The sequence below is a fragment of the Suncus etruscus genome, chromosome 1, assembly GCF_024139225.1.
Source record: "Suncus etruscus isolate mSunEtr1 chromosome 1, mSunEtr1.pri.cur, whole genome shotgun sequence".
Classification (NCBI taxonomy): Eukaryota; Metazoa; Chordata; class Mammalia; order Eulipotyphla; family Soricidae; genus Suncus; species Suncus etruscus.
Window position 1 is genome coordinate 179,648,826 of NC_064848.1, and position 22,231 is coordinate 179,671,056.

Genomic DNA, 22,231 nt, shown 5'->3' on the forward strand with positions numbered 1-22,231 from the left:
GGTGGGGATGTGGAGAGAAAGGAACTCTTATCCACTGCTGGTGGGAATGCCATCTAGTTCAACCTTTATGGAAAGTGATATGGAAATTCCTCCAAAAACTGAAAATCGAGCTCCCATATGATTCAGCTATACCACTCCTAGGAATATACCCTAGGAACACAAAAATACAATACAAAAATCCCTTCCTTACACCTATATTCATTGCAGCACTATTTACCATAGCAAGACTCTGGAAACAGTCAAGGTACCCTTCAACAGATGAATGGCTAAAGAAACTGTGGTACATATACACAATGGAATATTATGCAGATGTCAGGAGAGATGAAGTCATGAAATTTTCCTATACATGGATGTACATGGAATCTATTATGCTGAGTGAAATAAGTCAGAGAGAGAGAGAGATAAATGCAGAATAGTCTCACTCATCTATGGGTTTTAAGAAAAATGAAAGACATTCTTGCAATAATAATTTTCAGACACAAAAGAGAGAAGGGCTGGAAGTTATAGCTCACCTCATGAAGCTCACCACAAACAGGGATGATTTTTGTTAGAGAAATAACTACATTTTGAACTATCCTAATAATGAGAATGTATGAAGGAAATAGAAAGCCTGTCTAGAGTACAGGCGGGGCTTGGGTGGGGAGCAGGCTGACATGGGACATTGGTGATGGGAATGTTGCACTGGTGATGGGTGGTGCTCTTTACATGACTAAAACCCAAATAACACAACCATGTATGTAATCAAGGTGTTTAAATAAAAAATATATTAAAAAATGAATTTAAAAATGGATTCTACTGCTCATAATTTTTGAGGAACTTTGACTATGACAGTAGAGAGAAATGTCATTTTAGAGAATTTTGTAAAATTCTGTATTTCCAAATGATTTTTCACTCTCTACCATGATATTGATAACCCAGAGGATATCAAGTCCAAATTTACTTATTCTCAGTAAAGAAAGACTCTAGCAGTTTCTTTGAATATTTGTAAAAATTCCATTTCTCCATTAAACATGTTTTTCCAACTTTTTTTCTTTAATTTTTAAAATAATTATGCAGTCGAGTTTCCCACATGTGGGGAAATCGCCGGGGTCAGCACATCCGGAGTGCAATGGAAAAGCTTTGCCCTGGGGAACCCACCTTCATGATCATGGTATCTCCTCTGCCAGGTAAGTATGTTTTCCCATCTTAATCAGAAATTGTACATATAAATTATTTTGTTTTAAGAAAATTAAAATTACAAATAAAATCCATGCTGTAAAATAATGAGATTCTTTTCAAAATGTACATAAGAAATGGAACTTCAATAACATCAGATGTTGGACTAATCAAAATAGAGTAAGAGATAAAGAAATGACATCATAGTATAATTTCGGAGTATTTCATGATACCACTATGGCAGAAGTACAGCTTATCATAGTATAACTTAGGAAGATGCTTAGAATTATCAAAAAGACTATGGGCTCTTGAGAATACCCATTTCTTAAAATCCTGGAATCTCTAGTTAATAGATAATTGATTTTGGCAAGTTTATAAGGACTGCAAACACGAGATGTTTTATACAAGAACTTTGAGATAGCCACTTCAGCATTACCATGACATGTATATTTATAATATTTCCTCCTCCTTCATCTTTATTTTTTATGACTATTTTCCTAATGACTAAAAATGAACTGCTTCATTTCAAAGCAATGTATCATATCTCAGGAGAAAAAATGAAGAGTTGAGGAATAGAAGACATAGTTGAAAGTGTCAGGGCAATCGTTGTCTACCAACCACATCATAAAGCATCCTAGAGCTCTTTTGAGTTTCTTTTGCACACATCCTAGTGGGCACAATTGAGAACAGAATATCATTTTTGTTTTTTTTTTTTTTGGTTTTTTTTTTTTTTTTGGTTTTTGGGTCACACCTGGCAGTGCTCAGGGGTTATTCCTGGCTCCAGGCTCAGAAATTGCTCCTGGCAGGCACAGGGGACCATATGGGACGCCGGGATTCGAACTGATGACCTTCTGCATGAAAGGCAAACGCCCTACCTCCATGCTATCTCTCCGGCCCCCAGAATATCATTTTTAAAAGTGGCATGCATTTTTGGTGGGAAGTACATCAGACAATTTTCAGAGATTACTCTTGTTTCTATTCTCAGAGATCATTCCTCATGGTGCTTGTGAGACCATCTTGTGTAAGAAATTGAATCAGGGTCAGCTACATATAAAATAAGTACCTAACACAGCTTTTGTTTCTACAATTACTAAAAATAAAAACACTCTACCTGCAAGGATATCAGAAAATTTGATTTTAAAAGTTTTTATTATATAGATTTTGTGACTGATTGAAATTTTTATTAAAATGAAGAAAGGTATTTGAGTTTACACAAAGTCTCTAAAATACTTTGATCTCAAAGTTTCACATCCTATATACTGACATGAAGATAACTTTATTTTTTATTATTTTCTTTATTTAAGAACCATTTTTACATACATGATTGCAGATGGGTTCAGTCATAAAAAGAACACATCCTTCACATCGTCCTCCCCCTGCCTGTATTGGAGACAAGTACTCTACTTCTTTCACTCATTAACATTGTCATGATAGTGTAGTCACCACTCTAAGTGGTGAGCTTTACATAGAGAGCCAGTCCTTCCAGCCCTCATCTTTGTTGTCTCCGGGCATTATTACAATAATGTCTTTTGTTGTTCTTAAAGCCCATAGATGAGTGAAACCTATTTTGTGTCTATCTCTATCCTCTGACTTATTTCACTCAATATAATAGATTCCATGTACATCCATGTATTGGAAAATACATGAAAATAATTTTTAAAAAGTTGTTATAATTCAATAAGCAAACAACTGATAGTGTTATAAATTCTGATAGTTATAAATTACAGTTGTAAGTTACTGATAGTGTTATAAATTAATGTACACAGTAAGCTTTCAGTAAAAGATGCTTGTTAGTTTAATATTATTTGGATTTAAAAAATAGAACAAACTCATTACTAAAATTTAGCCAAATAATTTTGAATTGTCAAGGACTCAGAACACCCTGTGTTTATATGTTTATTCTAATTCCATGCTACTTTGATTCTATAATTGTATGTTATATGTATATATTATATACATATATTTTAAAATTATATAAATGTAAAATTCAGATAATAATACAATTAACTTAATCTTCAGTTTTTAATCAGAATTACTTTGGCTATTGGAGGAGTATTATAATTCTACACAAATTACTTCATGCCCTGAGTAGCATCTTTTCCTAAATTACAGAATTGAAGCAAAGACTTAGCTGCCTGTGAACCACGGTGAGTTCTTTGGGCCTCCTAAGGATTGCTCAACTACTACTCCCCTGCCAAAGTTTTCCATTGTCTCCTTTTCATTGTCTCTTTCAGCTATTAAACTAGCCTTTCACTTAGGAGAAAGATTATTATACTTTAAATCCTGGGAAGAAAATATGAAGAACTTACAGATATATATTAAAAACACTTCAAAATAACTTGTTTAAAGGAGACACTAAAGGCTATTTAAATGCCACTTTCCTTGGATCATTCATTAATTTTAGTTTATAATGGATTTTGTCTGTCATCATTTCTATTGTAGTAAAGTAATGGCTTATTTTTATTTCCCTTATTATTTATTTATTATTAAGATATATTTTTCATGTAAGATTTGTGCCAAATTATAGGATAATGCTGTTCTCAACAAAATATGTTTTAAAATAATTTATCAACACATTCTCTTTTCTTCAATGGATGCTTAGAAAGACAAACTTATTGAACTTAATTGCTCAAGTAATCTTTATTTTTTCTTTTTGAAAAATGAACAGTAATCAACAATTGCCTTTTTTTTCAGGGTGGCTTAGAAATACTTCCCTGAGAGTATACAACTCAATATTTGATATTTTATTAGTGTTATTATATATTATTTTCTTAATAAAATATTTTATTTATATGAATGTAAACTCAAGAATATTTGTGTTTTTATTACAACCATCAAATAATACTATAAATTCATTTTGTTATTCAAATTGTTTTTGGCTGGTTTTACCACTTCAGATTAGCATCTGTGCTTTTGACAAAGTTTTATAAATGTTTTACCCAAATCCTTTTATTTTAATTGATTGATTTTGGCACTATTAGATTATCCAGTTTCTATTTTGTTTTTTTTTGCATAACTCTGGAATAGTGCATGTCACTAAGAGTACTAAGATTTTGATTTAGTAAAACAAAATTTAGAAGCCAAGATCAGGATGTTCAGTGTTCTCAGTGCTCTAAAAGTGTCATTGATTCTGGGACATCTCAGTGCATAGAGCTAATAAATGTATGCATGTTTATCAATCCATATGCATGTTTACAATCTACATGTCATTACTTCTTTATGTATCTATTATTAATTGTCTCCAAATTGATTGTGGCCATACTTTTGAAACTTTTTTCTCATATAGTGAAAATAAATCAGCTTTTAACCTAGTTATAAAAATTTATATTAAAATAGTTTTATCATTACAACCCTGTGAAAAACATCACAAATCAATACAGTAGTTACATAAATGTTTATATTAATACATACATTCTCTATTCAAACACTGCCTTTTAAAACTTTTTATGTCATCTTTCCCACATGAACTTTTCAGAAAACAAATAAATGCCTTTGATCCTTAACTTTTAAAATTTTCTTTTTCTTGACCACCATGTATTTTCATAGACCCAACTTCACAGATTCATGACTAATATTGGAAAAAAATACAAGTCAAGTCATTACGATTTCTAAATTGACCCCTGTTCTACATGAAGACTCTGGGAATCCTTGGGATGTGGCAGGCTGAATCTCTGCCCTGCAAAGGCCTTGGTAGTAACATGTACATCACATCTCAGAATTGCAGTCATATCAATGGCCTACTTTCATTGCTTCATTCCTAATTTCTGCAGAGACACAAAACTGACAAATATTTCAAGTACACATGTTTTGGGGTTTAAACTGTCTGGTCTCATTACAGAGAGTGTGGACGGCCTTCTCAATCCCTCACTCTGTACTTCCAGAAGTCCCATCAGTCACACCAATAACCCATATCTGCCAACTCATCATCCCAGTTCTACAGAGCCTGGACTTCCTGGTAGAGTTGACCACATATGTGGCTGCACAATATCTCCAAATTCTTTAATATTGACACCCCACTAAAGTAACATAGAAGCCAATTTATTTCAATAAACTGAAACAACAGACTTCTCATTTAGCAGCAAATAGCATATAGACAATAAGTAATGACAAAACAATGAGATATAACACTTTTCACTAATTTTCTTTTACTAAATTGTTTCTTTAAATTATGTAGTAATTTAATTGTAATAAGCAATATGAAGTAAATTATTTTGTATTTGAAAAAAGACTGGATTGGAAGTATGTGGGCAACTGAGGACTATGAAAAGAATATTATATTATGGTGGAATTGGTGGTGGAACATTAAGTGCCAGAAACAAACTTCATTATGAACAACTTTGTAAACCACAGTGTTTAAATAAAGTAATAAAAATTTTCAACAAGTATAGTTTCCTCTTATTTATAGTGTTTGTGGTTTGGGTTTCTGTGGACCAAATTAGGACCTTTATTAATGAGGTATATATTCATCATTGAGCAACATTGCCCATCTTTTAAAAATCCTCTTTGATAATCATGAAGGATGTTTACTTGTTGCAATCAGGTCCCACACAAATTGGTAAATTTTGAGGCATTTTCAGTAAAGCAAAGATGTCACAATTGCAACCCAAAATGTATACATTATGGCTTAAGTATATGTGGAACAATAAATGTATATAGAGGTAAAAAGGGAGAGCGAAGATAGGCTATGATGTATTAAGCATCAGAATATAATGAAATCATGTCAAGGTGGTACTCATGCTAATATCATTATATTCTGAGAAAATCCATTGCACAGAATGTTAGAGCAAGGAAGAGAAACACCTTGGAGTTGTGGGTACAAGAAGTCTCTAATATCATACTTGTTTGTATACAATCTGGCTCCCACAAACTACCAAGCAAATCCCAATTCTTGTTAACTTTTTTCCAAATACCTTAATCAGAATCAGAGTAGCACCATGCTGCATAGCACTGTATTGGGCTAACTATGAAGGATTGACCTAAGTCTGTAAAGGAATTGGGATGCCTAAAGATTAGTCCAGAGAAAAGAATTGTGCATGCTAGAGCTTCATTTCAATTACAGCAGGAATGCCTCATCTTTCCCTAAATTATTGGCTTAAAATTAAGCACTTTGTGTAGCCTCCATGACTTGCTATCTGAAGAAGTCCCAAGATGGTTATTTTTTATATTTTTTGTTCTTTTTTTTTTTTTGGTTTTTGGGCCACACCCGGTAATGCTCAGGGGTTACTCCTGGCTATGCGCTCAGAAGTCGCTCCTGGCTTGGGGGACCATATGGGACGCCGGGGGATCGAACCGCGGTCCAGCGAGGCTAGCGCAGGCAAGGCAGGCACCTTACCTTTAGCGCCACCGCCCGGCCCCATTTTTTTGTTCTTTTATTTATGTATATTAAAATTATTAAAAAGTAATGAATTATATTTTCTCACTCTTCTATTGCAATGAACGTTTTGAAGGCACGACATTTTTCTTTCTGTGGTTTAGATAAATTATCAGAGCGTCTATTATTTTTTCACATATTATAATTCCTAAACACATTTAAAGAATGGAAAATTTAAATAATAAATTAATGAATATATACTGTAAAAATAAAATAGGCATATATAGTACTTAATAGCCATGAGATAAGTATCTTTATTCTGCTATTGAGGCAAAACCCAATTTTTGTAAATCATATTACTAATATCATCTATTGTGAATGTTATATGTTTTTCTTTCTAGACATTAAATGAAACTATTTTCTTATAGAATCAAAGATCTGAGATTTAGAACTATTTACCTAAACTTTTTCCCTATATAGATAAAAAACTTACATTTGTATTTTCATTGTGAGAGTAAATAAAAGTAATTATATACCACAAACTCAATCATACCAACAACAGAAATTTCTACATGTACATTTCAAAACAATAAAATGAAATTATTAAAAAGAGAAAATAATAACATTTCTAAGTCAAACAAGCCTCACTTTCTACCAGAAATTACTTAACTGTATTTATCTTTGATTTTAGAGACTTTCTTTTATGATTCCCTAAAATAGTTGTACACTAAGTTATTTTTCAATTTTTCTCATATTTGACAAATTTAATATTAGATATATTTTGTGTAAAGCAACTAGGAGTTTTCATAATTCAATTTATTGACTTCCAGAATGCAAATCTGTTCCTTATCTCACTTGTCTATTGCTTATCTTTTCTAGCATTTCATCCTTACCTTCCAGATATATATGATTCCACATAATCATGTGTGATATATCCATTATCTCCCTCAAAGTGGCTGGGTCATGGTGCATTAAGCTCCAGAAAGTACACTACTATCTCAAAGTTTAACATAGAATGATGTGTTTCCTTTCACACAGTGCATTTCAAATCACAGTAAGTGACTAAGCATTTCTCATATAGCAATTCAGCAATCCAATCTAATTTAACCCCATATTTTAACCATTTCAGTTCATTAGGTTATAGAGGCAAGAAAGAGACCCCAAAGAGCCACTTATACATTTGTTTAGAAGTGTCATAAACTTTGCATATTTTTTACAACTCATTGACCTTAACCAAGAAAATCTTTTTCCTCAAAGTGATAAAAGAAATTCTTATTGTCTGTGTACAAGAAAGGATAAGAACTTAAAGTTAATCATTAGAATTTCTTATACATCTGAATTCCTTCTTCTTCCTGTAATATCATATAGGTTCCATTTCTGAAAGAGATTGGAGTTAGCAGAAAAGCTCGTGTTTGTTCTCTTTTCTGCTACCCCAAACTATATATGCTTTGGTAACTAACCCTTATAATTTACGAAGTTAAAGATTTAGTCTGTATTATTCATTAGTGTTTTATCAAAATCAAGAATCATGTTTGGGGTGGGAGTGGTGGCACAAATGGTAGGACATTTGCCTTGCACACGCTAACCTAGGATGGACCGTGGGTTGATCCCCGGCATCCCATATGTGCCCTCAAGCAGGGAGCGATTTCTGAGCACATATCCAGGAGTAACCCCTGAACATCACTAGGTGTGTCCCAAAAACAAACAAACAAACAAACAAATGAATTACTTTTGATGTTGTTGGAGCATCAATGTAACATGCTTAAAGAACTGTTTTTCATTATTTCATATTATTCAATATCAAATATAAATTGCTCTTTGTTAAATTAAGTGCTGTCAAATTCTGTTGAAGCTTTCACCACAACATATGCAAAAGAAGCATACATTGTTAGAATAGGTATCATCTAATATTTTGTTTTTATGTTTTTTTTCTCTTGAAGTGAATGGTGACATGCATTTCTAGTGGTATGTATAGTAAAATTTTATGATAGTCTTTTATATTCCCTAATATATCTGAGAAAATGTGTAAAAGTCCTGGCTTTTTTACCATTGGAAAGAATAAGCATGTTGGATACAGAAGTTCTGAAACTAATGCTATGAACTCAAGCCATGTTTTAATATTTAATTGATTTCTGTGTTTTGTAACTATATTTCTGGCTCCTAGAGCCACTCTAGTTACTTGAGGTATTCTAAATTTATAAGTACAGTTTTTATATAATTTTAAACTTAAATTTTAAGTTTTTTTAAATTGACATAAAATAAGGTTTTGCAGAATTAAGCAATACATAGTCACACCATTCAAAGAATAGAGTGAGTAGATTCTGTCTTAGTGGTATTTCTCTCATTCTGTCCTTTACTTGAAAGCAAGTTCCCAATTAAGCATCTCAATATAGCCAACTAGATTTATACATAATCAAAATCAAAATCTTTATATGGTGATTTAAATGAATAGGACTGATTAAAAATAGAAAAGCAAGGAGCTTCAATCCCATTTCCAATATAGATAACCTACGTACCATAAGGTGTTATTTCTGAGTGTAAAATCAGAAGTACCATCTGAGAGTCATCCAGTGTGGACCGAAATAAAAAACAAAACAAACAAAATAAAACAAAAATACAAATTAAAAATAAACATTTTATTTTGTTGAGTACCTCTTTTATTTAAAATAGAAATTAAAAAATACGAATTATGTGTATATATGCAAATATACACCATTTTAAATTAAAATTGTTTCTAATCTATTATTTTAATCAAATATATTAATGCATGTTTTAGAAAATACAAATAGTAATCTATCTTCTAAATTTCAACTTATATCTAATATCTGTCATATTTTTTAGTTTTTGGGCCACACCCGGTAATGCTCAGGGGTTACTTCTGGCTATGCGCTCAGAAGTTGATCCTGGCTTGGGGGACCATATGGGACGCCGGCGGATCGAACTGTGGTCCGTCCAAGGCTAGCACAGGCAAGGCAGGCACCTTACCTCTTGCACCACCACCCGGCCCCATCTGTCATATTTTTTAAAGTATTTTTATGTTTATCCACATCTCAGCAGTCTCCCTGACATAGATTGCATATCAAAGTAAGCAAAAAACAACTTTTTACATCCTCCTAGTACAAATTTCATCTCCTATTTCCATTTTGGTTCTGCCCAGTTTGACCTTATCTGTTTTAATATAATTGAAATAGGAATGGCTCTGTCAGACTGAACCTTAAGTAGAATGCCACACAGACTGCTATCATACTCTATAGCAAGCGTAAGTCACAAAGGTATCTTAGAAGCATAATGTGTGCTACAGTGAGAAGAAATCAGTAAAACTCTCCTTATTTTTGTGACAAATTCATACTCTTGTTTCAAGTAAGATTTTCATGGAGTCTTGGAGCCTACCTACCCTGTCATTCACATCTGTTAAGGTGAACACATTTTCTAGTTAGCCCATACATTTTGGAGGTGGGTTCAATGCAACGCTTATGGATTTCTATAATTAACTCAATAATAAATAAAAAAAGTATTTTCCAATTTCTGTTCCTATACCCAACTGGATTTCTATAATTAACTCAATATTCAATAAAAAATATTTTTCCAATTTCTGTTCCTATTCCCAACTAGATTATATTTTTGATATGTTTTTAATACTCTGATAGGCTGTAAACGTAAATCAGCTGGAAACTTTAAATTACAATCTAGCTCCCAGTTCTCAGAGGAAAAAGTGGAGAGATAGAGGATTATGTCTAAATAGGTGTGAAAATTGAATTCAGAAAAGAAAGGTGAACACTAATAGGTCAAATAAATGTGCACTAAAAAAAAAATCAAATGAGGCTGTGTACTGGCAATAACTATAGGGACTGATATTTTATCCTATTTAGATCCCAGAGTTAAATTTTTTAAGAATCCCATTTATAAGTGCCTTCAGTTTAGTATCATTTATCCTTAACAAGTAAAAAATTAGATGTAAGAAAATTTATAGTAACCAACAGTAGAGATAAGTATTCAAATTTTTTAATTTTCAATTGAACAGAATATAGTATCATGTTTTTCTAATTAACATATGTATTTCTTTCTAAACAATAATGATGTAATTTTATGTCTTTTAATATAATATTTTACTGGTGGCTCCACATCTGATTATGTCATAAATAAAAATAAATTATCTATGTAAAAATATTGTAATACAGTCCATCCAGAGTAGTAGTACAGTGATAGGGCATTTGCCTTTCAAGCAGCTGACCCAAGATGTACATGGTTTCAATCCCTGGCATCCCGTATGGTCCCCCAAGTCAGGAACAATTTCTGAGCGCAGAGCCAGGAATAACCCCTGAGTGACACCGGGTGTGGCCCAACCTTCACCCCAAAATTGCAATAAACTTGAGGAAATTGTTCAAAATAGGAGGGTGAACAACTTGGACATTTGAGATTGGAAATAGCATAGTCCTTTAAGTACCACTGAGATGTGGATCTGAGCTTGAATCATCAAGCTCATAATGTGCCATGTATTGTTGGAACTTGTGTCAAACTCATAAGTACAAAAAAATATAGGACACTTTGTTATCTTAGCTCTGCATATTTTAGAAAACATATCATATGTCCAATTGCCCACAATAGTCAGATTAAATATAAAGCCCACTACTTTTTATTAAATTAATAATACATCATAAATAGAATTGAATATTAAGTGAAGATTAAGAGTAACATCCAGCTTCAATATGATATGCTAATAAGAGATAGTGGAAACTGTAATCCACAGTATATGTGCACCAGTGAAAGTAGGCCACTGCTAGTCAGCAGTGGAAAAAATCATGGGCAATGTGAAATGGTAACTCGATATTTACTTAAATGGTATCTCAGTAAAACTTAAGGCAGTATTTTAAAAATACAAGCACAGATTTTATCTGAAATCTCCATTCTCAACCAAGTTTAAAAATTAATTTTGCCTTAAGTTTTAAAGAATATATAGACCAAACTACATCTATTAATTTATTATATTTAGCCTATAGCATAATAAATCTCTGCTGAATAGATTAAAATGAGTATTTTATGTAAGAACCCACTTTAATCATGTTTTTATAATAAAATCTATGTGAACTTCATTTAAAAAATTCAGTTTTTAAGGAAAAATGTAAGGTTTCATAATCATTTTGCATTTAATGTTTTCTAATTTATAAAGTAGTTTTCTACACCTTAGCTCACTTGGCCCTTTGAGCATCTGGTGAAATATTTATAGCAGTTAAAATTTATCCCTGTTTATACATGAGACATTTGATGCTCACAGGAAAATTAAGGCTTAAATATCACTCAGCTAGAGATGTACTAAGAGAAAATATGAAATAAAGTCTTGTCTTGACTTTGTTCAAGTGCCTTTGTTCAAGTCCTTCTGTCTGATTCTGTTTCCAAGACTGAATATTTCCTTCCTCGGTTCATTTAATAGCTTTTATTTAGTGACTTTTTGTCAGACACAGTGCCAGAATATAGCTAATTTCTAAACCCATAGATATTTCGATTTACCTAATAAATCAGAGGGACAAGTAAAAGAAACTCAACTAAAACTTACACAAATAGCAATTGTTTGAGTCTCCCCTAGACCACAGAAATGTATATACTTGTCTGCACATTGAATGGTAAGGGCTGCAGTTTCACAGTAATGATCATCATTTCAGAAATTATATGTACAGAAGGAATGAAATTACTACATCCTCCATCTCTGTTACACGTCATTGACTAAAACCAGGGTGTTCATTAGACCTGTTGTAATTTATTTATGGCCAATTATGCATGATGCTTTAATCCCCCCATTCTATGCACTGTGCTTCCAACAAACAGAAAGTGACAGATCAAACCCAAGGTTTAAATTTGACCTTTTGAGTCTTTATTTATTTTAACCATGTTCCCGGCATCCCCATTTCAAATATCAGACACCATCTGAGTGTCTATGGGTCAATGTTAGTTCCACTTGACATTCATGATTGGCTCATGATATGTTTCTTCATGATGGAGGAAATCTAACTCAGTAGAGTCATATAAGTTCTTTTGGTTGAGAATGAAAATAGAGAAATAGTATCAGTGTTGTATGTGCTTAAGCTCAGGACTTGAGATCCTATTGATATCAGTGTTTAATGTACTATATGTAAAGAGGACCAAAACAGAGATATTTTTAGAAGAAAGGAGATTAAATACATATTCTTCTTTGGGGTTTATTTTGGCTTGGGGCCAGGCCTAGCAATGTTCATACATTAGACCTGGTTCTGTAATCAGGAATAATTTCTGGGAGAACTGAGGACTACATGAGGTGTTGGAGATCAAACCAGTGTTGGCTGGGTACAAAGCAGTTTCCCTATCTTCTGTATGCTCTTCCTTTGTCCCCTACTCTGTCCCGTCTCCATCCCCCAGAATCACAAGTTTGCTTACTACTTGCCAGATTATTTCTCATGTTTACTCTCAACAATCATACATATGGTAATAAAACACCACAGAGGTTAATAAAGATTGAACAGAGAGTTTAGCTTCCTTGAGTTATATCATTCTAGCAGATCTGAATTATGGCTATACCACAAATGGTATTATATATCATTGAAGAGAGTCATAACTACCACAAATACTATTTGTTTTGGTATTTATATCGAAATAATATCCTGTTACTATTTATAAATATATTGGCTATCCAAAAGAAGTATCCTATATTATGACTTTAAAATGTTCATAAATACTATTTATTAAATATTTTATGGAGTACACATGTCAGGATAAAGTGATTAATTATGTAATATCAAGAAAAATATTAAAAACACTGGGAACTGGCTGAACAGTGATATGTAGAATCAGATGCTGAAAAACTGATACAGAATTGATGATGTCTGTTCCACACATAAATATCTTGCTTGCAGTAGTATCCTGACCTGACTTTCACAATCTGAGGCATATGTCAACTGATGTCACCCACACAGCAACTTATAAAAATAACTTAGATGCTTCTCTGGGATGATTTTCCCCAGAAAAATACATACATGAATAAATATTTTTGCCTTCACTTGAGATGTACATAAAAGACTTAGTTCAAGCTTAGAGGCTTTCTCAACAAACCAGATGACCCATCCAAAGACAAAAAATTTAAATTAAATAGTCTCTGTATTTTAGCATTGTATTACCTACATAATATGGCAGAGATAATCATTTGCCAGAGAGACTCATTTGCCATAAATCCCTGGGGAGGATACACACACTCTATAAGAAGAGACTATATCAATTCACAAACAATAGTACTTCACTCCCAAGAAATTAGAAATGAGACCTATTTGGGGTGCATAAGCCCTTTAAGGGACTGATCATACTTTTTTTAAGTTTAAGCTTCTGGTAACTAAAAAGATAAATCATGATATTTCATTGTTCATCTGTTAAGTGCTTTCCAGTAGCTTCTAGTTCTTTAGCCAGGAGGAACTTCACTTATTAGGTTGAATTTTGGTCTCAGATTCTCTATCATTTTCCTTCTTTCGCTTAAGCAGTCAAAGTGGAAATCACATAAGGCTTTCTAGTCACTTTCTTCCTCATATCAAATGATCTGAAATAAGGTTGATCTGTTATCCTCTCCGCAGTGTTAGTTGTAATTGATAGTTGAAGTTCTTTAAATTGAACACAAATGAATGCCATTAGTTTCAAACAATCTACTTTCTCAAATTATTTTAGCTTTAACAGTGGTGCTTTAGAAATTGTCAGGGTAAAAATGCTTCCTTTTTTTTTCTCTGCGTCATAGGGAATGAATGTGCTAAACCAGAATAGAACATATATCTTGTACTTTGATTTACCTAGATTATCTCCTTTGACTTTTAAGGGGAAACTGAGAGAATTTCCAGAGAAATAAACTAGACAAACATTGAACAAAGCACTTGAGTAAAATATAAAATCAGGGGCTGGAGCAGTGCTGCAAACAGTAAGGCATCTGCCTTGAGCAGATCCCTGGTGTCCCACATGGACCCCTAAGCCACTAGCAATTTCTGAGCGTGTAGCCAGGAGTAACCCTGAGTGTCACCGTTGTGGCTGAAAAATCAAAAATAAATAAATAAATAAATAAATAAATAAATAAAAATAAATAAATAAATACAAATAAAAAATTCAAAGGAAGCAAGTGGCCCATAGAATAAGTGGATAATTTTCTGAAGTAAAATGCAGGATAGAAGAAGGAATCTAAATATTAGAGGCATTAGTTTTAGTACTGAACATATTTTATTTTCAACATTAATGTAGTATAACTATTATTTAATTTTTAAATAATGAAACTTACATCCAACATACTTAAAGTAGCTTACAATTGTAAAACAACACAATACAACATATCTACAGTCCTAGGTTTCAGACTTCTAAAACATTGTCACACATGAAAAAATTCAAAACAGGCTGCAGGTGAAACAAGTATAGTCTGGCAATCTTCAATCTCATATTGAGAGCAAGTTGCCTGCCAGAATGGTCATTTTTTTTTTTTTGGTTTTTGGGTCACACCCAGTGGTGCTCAGGGGTTACTCCTGGCTGTCTGCTCAGAAATAGCTCCTGGCAGGCACGGGGGACCATATGGGACACCAGGATTCGAACCAACCACCTTAGGTCCATGATCGGCTGCTTGCAAGGCAAACGCCGCTGTGCTATCTCTCCGGGCCCCAGAATGGTCATTTTTATTGAGTACAGAGACCACCCCTGGTGGGGGAGTAAGTACAGATAGCTCAGGCTGAGCCAGTTCAGGGAAAGTCCTGACCAGGTTTACATGTAAGACAATTTCTGTTTCGGGGTAAAACCAAGTTGTGAACAAATAGATACCAAAAATGCAGGGATGATATTTGTTTTGGGTAAAACCAGTTGTAAACAAACATAAAAAAACAACAGGAATGATCTTTATTTTGGGTAAAATAGGTATAATCTAACAATAATCATACAATCATTCAATGTAATGTCAGAAAACAGATATGAATGTACTAAGCTATGGATTCCAAACTTTTCATTTCACACTCATCCCTCTGTGAGAAATATTTTATATTTTCTTTATATACTACAACTATGAACATACACACATATTTTTTCTGTATAATTCTACTTTAAATATTTTATTAAATTACATTTACCTATTATTGTTCTGCAAGTCACTCTTATATCATTTCATTCTGCTGCCAAAAGATTACTACCACTACCACCACGATTACAGATTCATAGAACCTAAAACTAAGAACATTTAACCTGCCCCTTCTACTTTCTCTCAGACCTCGAGTGTCTTGACTAAAATTCCCTGTAATTTACTTATTTATTTTTGATATAGGGAATATTCTCAGCAGAATCCCATTAGTGAAGTTGTGAAGTTAGTGAAGTTGTGAAGTTAGTGAAGTTGGCAGTTCCCTGGACTGTGGACCTGGGGGATCACCAGAGCCAAATCCAGTGCTGCTGGTGTTGGGCATGGGGTAGGATATGTCACATGGTGCCTGGGATTGAACTCAATAGACTTCTACATGCTAGGCATGTTCTCTATCACTTAAACTAGCCTGTAGTATTTAAAATATACTTTAACTTAATATAACTATATATATATTATATATACATATATATCTATTCATTCTATTCTATAGGTCATTTTGGCAGACAGGAACATAAAAAAGTGGAAAAAAGGATAAAATAAAATGTGCCTTGGGTTTTACAGATTATTTGGGAAAAAAACAATTTTTTGGTACATATTAACCTCTTTAACGTTCTATAGTTACTACTATATCTACTTTTTGAGCTATAGCCAGAAGTGATATGGCTGTCAGCTCTGTGTTCTGAACTCCCAACTCTGCAATCCAGGTTCACTTCTAGCAGGGTTCAGGGAACCATGTATAGTACTAAGAATTAAACCCATGTCTTCTTATATATGCATTATAAGTGTCATCCCCATTGTAGTATCTCTCTGGACTCTAAATGAATTAATTAAAATTTAATTTTCACCTGAAAAAAAGGGATAAACTCTATTCTTCAACCATAGTCTTGTACATCTTGCCTGTCTTGGACACAGCAGTTAACTTGAAAAGCAAGATTCTAAACTAGGGCAGGTCTATCCATAATACCCATTAACGCAGTGTCTTCAGCCAGACAGTATCATTTATAACCCTGAGAGTGAGCTAGGACAGCTCTGTATCTGCAGTTTCAGCTCACCAATGTATGCAGCCAGAGCCAATGCCTCAGAGAAGCAGAAATCTTACCAGAAACAGTAAACACACACATGCAAGCACACAAACACACCCATGTTGAGAGAAAGAGAGAAAAAATGAGGAAGGGAGGGAGGGAGAGTGGAAGGAAGAGAAACAGACCGAGCAAGATGTTCATTCAATAAGAATTAGATCATGAGGCTATTACTTACTAGAAAAATAAAAATCAAGCAGAATTTTGATGTCAGTTTCACTGCGGTGGTAGTCTTCACTGTCTCATACCAAGGGTTGGTCCATTAAAAGTTGTTAAATTAGGAAAAAAGAGTTCTAAATGTCCATAGATATTTTCTTACTAGTTATTTCTGAAAGATGCTTGTATAGATACATGTGTAAGTTCCTGTAATTTCAGAATGTATCTAGATAACAAAGCTGGTGAATGACATAACCAAAGTTCCATAACTTTAGATAGTATATGTAAATAAACTTAGCATTATATTTTTGAACAGAAAAAGTGTAAATTTCCTAAGAATATGTTCTCAAATTTTTGATCATTTTGGAGAAATCTGAGTAAAGAACCTGTTTCTTTATTTTAATCCAATTAACAATAACATTTTCAAAGGGAAGTTGTATTCCCAAGGTCAGGGATATTGGCCAAATATGTGTTTGGGGGCCCATTTGATGACTCTTATGGATATGAAACATGGTGTGTAGAATCAAATAATTAAAGATGGAGCTGGGTGGTGAAGAATGGAGGCCTTTGTCCTTACGCCCCGGCCACGTGGCTTCATCCCCCATGAACCGGTGGGTCTGGGGTCCAGGAAAGAGATGGGTATTGAACTCACTCACAGGCAGGCATCAGGAAGCATCAACTTTATTCATACCCTATTCACCACATGTGTGTGGCCTCTCTCATAACCTTTCAAGCACAGCCATTCTTCGCTAGCCTTGCATCTTAATTCCTTTCAGCCATCTTTCCTTTCACCTCCATGCTGGTCAAAGACCAAAAGCGCAGAGACCCAAAAAAGCCAGAGAGCCCAGCAGGGCAGAAGGGCCCTAATCCCCTGGGTCAAAGACCTTATCTATCTTTTCCAAGACCCCTCCCAGGAATGGGCAGGGTCTTGCAGGTAAGGTCAAGTTACCTAGGGAGAAAGGGTGGGGGATGAGGCTTCATAGGTGTGACAGCTGGTGAGATGGAGGGCGATATTAGCCACTAAAGTAAGAAATGCCTTATCAGCGATCCTAATGAGGAAACTCCTGAAAATAGAATCTCTTCATTAGGGAATCTATGTGCTGAAGGAGTATACCATGAAATAACAAGTGAAAACCAACAGGAATTAGCATGATAAAGAAACAAAGAGAATATGTAGTAATTATATGGTTTGGGTTTTTCTCAGTACTTTTTTTTAATCATTTTTAGACATTATCTCTCATTTTAGTTTTGCATAAAGTCTTTTCAAATATGTAGATAGTCCTTTCTTTATGATAACACTATATATGATAATTATACTGGGATATCTATAATATAACATAATTATATTTATATATCAAGAGGAGAAAATGGAAGTATACCAAATATACTGCATAATTCTTTATGGAAAAATGTGCATAGGAGCAAGTAAAGAAAATGGAGATTATAAGGACAGAAAATTAATACATTGGAAGTATATTAGAGATGAAATCAAACAACTCGGTGATCCACTAGCAAAGTGAAGTGCACAAGGAATCTATAAAAACTCAGATTTCTGACTTTGCGAAGACTCAATATAAAATAGTTGAGGAGGGAGAAAATATCACTTCATGAATCTTCATGCAGAAAGATCAGGCAGTTCATAAACTTTCTGATACCTTCATAGTGGTGTAGTCTCTGTGTCAGCTTCATTAGCCCTGATGGAAAGGCTACATTCGCTGGAGTCTCAAGCTGGGAAAATAGCCAAGACATATTTTACTCTGTATTCTTAAGTGAAACCCAAAGAGACGTGAAGCCAAAAGCAATGATGAAAACATGACAAGTTGTGATTAATATAGGTTTATTTCTTTCTTTGTTCTCTTTAATAAGTCATTTTCTTCTTCTTCCTTCCCCAACCTTGTCAGTTTTCAAGAAAGCATGCAACGAACAGTATTTGATTTGGAGCTGTAACAATGAAGCTGATTGCAAATATAAGGTATTGATCTCTGTGTAATAAAAAGCTCTCTCTCTTGTCAGAAAATCTCGGAAGACATTTTGCAAGGTAAACAAAGTAATTCAAACTATGTCTTTCTATATTTTCAGTCATTCTATTAAGAATATTAGGCAACAAAATATTACTATCTTTGCAGTTTCATTCCAGCTATTTGAACATTTGAGCAATGACAGTGCCTGATGACTTATATTCCTTTTAGATAAAATATAAAGTTTCTGAATAGGCCCATATCTTTGAACTCACTGCATAACAAATACATTATCTGGTTTCTATAAAAACTTTTCCAATTATGTGCATTGTAGCAAAATGAGACTATATAAGGTCAAGCCTCTAAAACTGAAAGCAGAAGTTTTTAGTCACTAGATGCATTTCAGCTTGACTCAATTTCTCAAACACCCTAATTACATCTTTGGAAAAATGAATCCACTCACATATTCAGATTCTCTACTGGAATCAAATAGGAATGGAAGTACCATAAAATTAAAGGTCAAAAAATGTGCTAAGTGGAAGAAATAGCATCTTGTTGCTTTTTTTTTTTTTTTGATTAAGTTCACATTTTAAGCTTTCATTTGGTAACTTACTGTGTAGAACAAGCATTATGAGAAAGAATCATTGGTTTAATAAGTTGCAATTAAATATATATTTAGCCTTCATCTCTTACTATACCTACTACCTGGACTAGTTGGTTGCTTGAGAATAAGTAAGGTGTTTTTCCTTATTTCGTTGAAGTTTGAGAATGCTTTGTGACTGGTAATTCACTATTGAGAAATTCAGTACCAACTAAAAAACTTTAATGTCTTAGAGAATGTATTGGAACAAATAAAGTAAGGATTTCGAAATAATAAAACTACTTAGAGAGAAAGAGCAGTAAAGAGAGAGATCATATCCGTAAGTTATGTTTTATGATTTGAAATTGATTTACAGGTATTTGTGGGGTATTAATGTATATCTTTTATATATGATTTTTTGGATAAGGTTTTATCCTTATATACTCTGCTTTCTTTCATAAGAATATATGATGGTCAAAGTGAAGATTCCATGATACTGCAATACAATGTGTGACTGTGCAGTTTATATGACATTAACAATAATAGTGCCAGTGAAATAGCTTACTATTGCTATACATTTTACCTATGACAGCCATGTAAATGGAGGTTTGAGTTTGTTTTTTTGCCAGTGGCTGACCAGTTGTCCCAACACCACTCGTTGAAGAGGCCTTCCTTGCTCCATTTTGCATTTCTTGTCCCTTTATCAAAGATTAATTGATTGTATATCTGTGGAGCATTCTCTGGATACTCTAGTGCAGGGGTCTCAAACTCGTGGCCCACAGGCCGTTTGCAGCCCTCCATACAATATTTTGTGGCCCTGCCCTAGAGGAATCTTTTTTTTGTTTTGTTTTGTTTTAGTTGTTTGGGTCACACACCCCAATGTTCAAAGCTTACTACTGACTTTGAACTCAAGGATCACCCTGACTTTGCCTCCTGCGGCCCCCAGGTAAATTGAGTTTGAGACCTCTCTGAGGGTCTGTTTTTATTCCAATACCATGCTGATTTAATGTCTATTGCTTTGCAATACAATTTAAAGTTGGGAAAAGTGATGCCTCCCACATTCCTTTTCTCAAGGGTTTCTCTAGGTAATTTTTGCATGTTTATTGTTCCAAATGAATTTTAGGATTCAAATGGATTGAAGACTTTTATATCAGACCTGAAACCATAAGATATATAGAATAAAACATAGGTAAAACATTCCAGGACATTGAAACTAAAGGTATCTTCAAAGAAGAAGGAGCACTCTCCAAACAAGTCGAAGCAGAGATACACAAATGGGACTATATTAAGCTGAGAAGCTTCTGCACCTCAAAAGAAATAATGCCTAGGATACAAAAGCCACCAACAGGATGGGAGAAGCTATTCACCCAATGCCCATCAGATAAGGCGATAATATCTAAGAGATACAAGGACTTGACAGAACTTAACAAGAAAATAACATCTAATCCCATCAACAAATGGGGAGAAGAAATGAGCAGACACTTTGTCAAAGAGAAATACAAATGGCCAAAAGGCACATAAAAAATGTTCCAAATCACTAATCACCTGGGAGATGCAAATCAAAACAACAATAAGGTATCATCTCACACCACAGAGAAAGGCACACATCACAAAGAACAAGAACAATCAGTGCTGAAAGGGATATGAGGGAAAGGAACTCTCATTCACTGCTGGTGGGAATGCCATCTAGTCCAATCTTTATGGAAAATATTATGGAGATTCTCAAAAAAATGGAAATTGAGCTGCCATTTGACCCAGCTATACCACTCGTAGGGATATACCCTAAGAATACAAAAATACAATACAAAAAATCCCTTCCTCACACTTATATTCATTGAACCACTTTTTACAATAGCCAAACTCTGGAAACAACCAAGATGCCCTTCAACAGATGAAAGGCTAAAGGAATGATGGTACATATACACAATGGAATATCATGTAGCCATCAGGAGATATGAAGTCATGAAATTTTTCTATACATGGATATACATGGAATTTATTATGCTGAGTGAAATTAGTCAGAGGGAGAAAGAGACACACACAGAATGGTCTCACTAATCTATGGGTTTTAAGAAAAATTTAAGACATTGAAATAATTCCCAGAGATGAGAGCTGGAAGGACCAGCTCAAGCTATGAAACTCATAATAAAGAGTGGTGAATGCAGATAGAGAAATACCTACGCTGATAACTATCATAACAATGTCAGAGAGTAAGAGATGTAGAAAGCCTGTCTGGAATACAGGCGGGGGTGGGGAGGGAAGAGATGGAGGCATTGGTGATGGGAAAGTTGCATGGGTGAAGGAAGGTGTTCTTGTTATGATTGAAACCCAACTACAATTATATTTGTAAGCACAGTATTTAAATACAGAAAATTATTAAAAAAAAACAACCATTTAAATTTTCCCAACACCATTATGAAGCAGATGTTATTTTTGTACATAAAATTTTTACATGTTACATATTATTTTAAACTTATTAGCTAACTTCTTATTCTCACATTTAAAGAAAATAATACTCTAGATAATTTAATAAAATGTTACAAAAATGAGAGTAAAATTTGATTCAGTGTGAGTGTGAGTGCTTCTTGGGAGAGAAGAAATAGTAAATAATAGACCATGATTATTTAAAAACTAAAGGTAATAAAAGAGGCAGTGAATGTTTCATAAGTATTTTAGATGGTAAGAGAAAATTGTAGTAAACATTTTTGAATGGAAAAACATATTAATATTTATCAATGGTGACATAGTACAGTAAAATATCCTGCCTATTTTTCTAAGAAACCATGGTATTCTTCAGAAAGGGGAAAATGAAATCTATGTGACCACTTGAGAAATTTTTGTACTGTGGCTCAGTCATATTGGAATCCTATGCAGTTATTAACTTCA

The 22,231-nt window shown here is 33.7% G+C and overlaps 1 pseudogene; it reads right to left on the bottom strand.

The window, feature by feature from the left end:
- Positions 1–1,034: 1,034 nt before the first annotated feature.
- LOC126032546 (uncharacterized) lies at positions 1,035–1,174 on the bottom strand (annotated as a pseudogene).
- Positions 1,175–22,231: the final 21,057 nt, after the last annotated feature.